The sequence below is a fragment of the Limulus polyphemus genome, unplaced genomic scaffold, assembly GCF_000517525.1.
Source record: "Limulus polyphemus unplaced genomic scaffold, Limulus_polyphemus-2.1.2 Scaffold1476, whole genome shotgun sequence".
Classification (NCBI taxonomy): domain Eukaryota; kingdom Metazoa; phylum Arthropoda; class Merostomata; order Xiphosura; family Limulidae; genus Limulus; species Limulus polyphemus.
Window position 1 is genome coordinate 278,788 of NW_013667086.1, and position 3,198 is coordinate 281,985.

Here is a 3,198-nt window from a genome sequence, read left to right on the forward strand (position 1 = left end):
CAGTACCATGTTATTCCAATCACTGTATCTCACATTTGACAAATCATAGGATGATAAGGAAAGTACGTGATGAAATGCTGTACTCTGGATTTTACAATATGAATGTGGGTGGTGCTTATTATAGTAACTGCCATCTTATGTAGAGGTTGTATTTAGTACTGTCCAATAGTGCTTTTCTACAAGAGTTAGAAAACTTGCTTCTGAAAAAACTGCATGGGATGTATGTGACGTTTATTATTTTTATGTAGTAGCCGGTAGTCATCAGGTTAAAGATAAACCTGGCAATGATAGTAAGAACTTGACTGAATGAGACTGTGAGAATAATGAAATAGAAAATTGTAGGAATTTGTGAATGAAAAATGTTGACCATTCTACTGTATAAGTGTAGCCATCTTCAGCTCTTCCTACTTGACTAACTAAGAATCTTCTACATGAACTGTTAATCTTTATTCAGTGAATTGTAGTTTGCTAAGCTTTATTTTTGTGTTTATTTGTGCATAATTTTGGCAATAGTAATAACTAGTAGATTTCCTTTCACATTTATTGCATTAATACTCAGTAGTGAGCACCACTATATTTCTTCTGAAGTCTGAGAAGAAGAGATGACAGCATATTCTGGTTGAGGAAGAGTCCAGTAAGGCAAATGATAGAGTGCTGAGAGCCCATGTTGCATAGCATACCCGAAACGGTACTACGTTCACTCACCCATAGCTATCTTGACCTTCATTTGCCTTCTAGGCATTGGTATAGTTTTTAAAAGTGCACCAGTTTTTTATACCCCTATATTTTTGCAGGAGGAAGTGCTAGTCATGTAACCACCCTCCATCAATCCCATTGTGCACTCTATACTAGCACAACTAGCTCCCTCTACCCTTGTAGCACAATCCTCACTTTCTCGATTGGAAATTATTGTGTATAGACATGTTTTATGCTCTCTATGTGACTGAACAATTTTTGATTGTGTTTGATCACCAATTAATATCAGTTTCAAGTTCAAGCTTCTACTCGTTTGTATTTGAGATGCTTCTGTTTCCCCGAATTCTACTTTGTTCATATGAATTTGGGTTTCTTATGGCAGTTCATAATTTTCCTACCATAAGTAGGCAATGGTTGTGACACTAGGCCTCAGTCTCAGATTTCTATTGAGGAAGCACAGACTTTTGTTTGCAGGGAGTTTGTGTTTTATGTATGTCCGGCAATGTTTTCCTTTCAAGATAGGTATTGTTCTTTTCCCAGGTGATCTGTGGTACATTTTTCAGTATGTATTTCTCACTCCCTGTAGATATACCCTTGTTTAATGAGTATATGTGAGTTCAAATGTATGGATCTAATTTCCGCACTTTATAATTTATGTCATTCATGTCTTCTCTGGTCATTGTTGTGTAGATTTAAATTTTATACTTTTTTACCATCTAGGTTTCTTTAGTTTACAACTTGCAGTTAGAATCTGTTTCTTGCATTAAATTGGTTTAATAATTTACATTTCATCACTGTTAATATTATTTAGTTTTAAGTTGCTTTTTTTTATCTTTACTACTAGTCACCCCTAACTGTTAACTAGTTAGAATTTGTTTCTTGCATTAAATTGGTTTAATAATTTACATTTCATCACTGTTAATTTTATTTAGTTTTAAGTTCCTTTTTTTTATCTTTACTACTAGTCACCCCTAACTGTTAACTGGGTGCCTTTGTATTTTCATGTTTTTTAGGGTACCCTAAAGTTTTCTTTTCGTGTCCTCTGTGTTATAGTTTCTTTGAGCCGACTTCAATATTCTATGTTTAAGGGTCATTTATCTTATCAGTCTTTTTAGTGGTTTTGTACTTCAGGTGTTAATTGTTGTTTTATGTCAATTTTCTTAGTTTTGCTGGTGTGTTACTTCTGTGTACTTTCTTCAGTTACTTTAGTTTTAGGTCTTTTTGGCCACACTTCGTGAAAGTTCCATTCTTTTTATGAGTTCTCTATGAGGGTTTCTGACTTCCGTTTTGCGCCCCCTCTATTCACTTGCCAGATATTGTGCCGTACTTAGTCTGTTCATGTCCTACTACACAATGGAGCTATCTAATGTGTGGAGCCCATTCAACCAGGATTTTACTCCTGTCCTTCTTTGTCTTCCTATACATGGTAGTTTAAAGTCCCTTTATTGATCTGTCCTGGCTGTATACTTATCTACAGTCACCTTGCTTCAGCATGGAGTCCTACCTCTCACTCTGGTGGGTTTTTATGCCCCATTGTCATGTTCTTTTCTTCGGTTCCTCTAAGGTGAGATTTGCCCTTCTGTTCTGGGTGCTCACTGGCTGTCTTTCTTCAGCTCTGTATGTGTTTTGTGCAGTGGTACACTTTTGTTCGTCTTCACTCATTGGGTCTTCAGACTCGCATTTCATGGCCGACAGGCTTCTGCTTGCCTCTCTTTGTGCCTGGTCAGTCACTCACACCCGCTTCCTTCTTCGAGTAGCTTCTCAGGTGGGTTTCTTTTCTGGTTGGAGAAGTCCTTTACTAACCCCTCACAGTATCTTATTCATTTCGGGGTTCTCTTCACTTCCCTTTTTGGTCAAGCTCTCCACTTTGGCTCCAGGATATCGAGTGGACAGTCATATTTGCCATCCCTTTTCCATTTCTATATGCCCGTGAGGTTCTCTCTTTCTCTTTTGAAATATGGTCTTCCTTGACAGTGCTCATTCTCTTGGGTTGGACACACATGCACTCCCTTCATTGGATACTTTTTCAACCAGTGGACCATCCCACTTTCCTCAATTCCCCTGAGTTTTGAGTTAGTGGTCAGTCAAGGAGGATACTCTTCATATCCACATCCTGGTACCTTGGCAGTTCATTGGGCTCTGTATCCTTTCCTGCAGGGGAGAATGGTTATAGTTATTTCTGCAATTCCACTATCGTTAGCTTTATCACCTAGACAGAGGGAACCACATACCAATCTCTGTCTGGTCGGACTCTGGATTTGGTGTATTTGGCCAATGACCTTGACGTGACTATTCTGGCAGTTTATGTTCCCCAAGTGCTGATTCTTGTTGCTGATATCTTATTGCAACCCCACCAGGTTCGCAGAGTGGTCTCTTCATCCTCACTTTTTTTTCTGTGGGTGTGTTCTCAACAGGGACCCCTCGACATGGATTCCTGTACGTGGTGAGGGGACCTCCCAGGGAAGGTTCTGTATTTCAGTTACTTTCTCTGGGATCTAAACA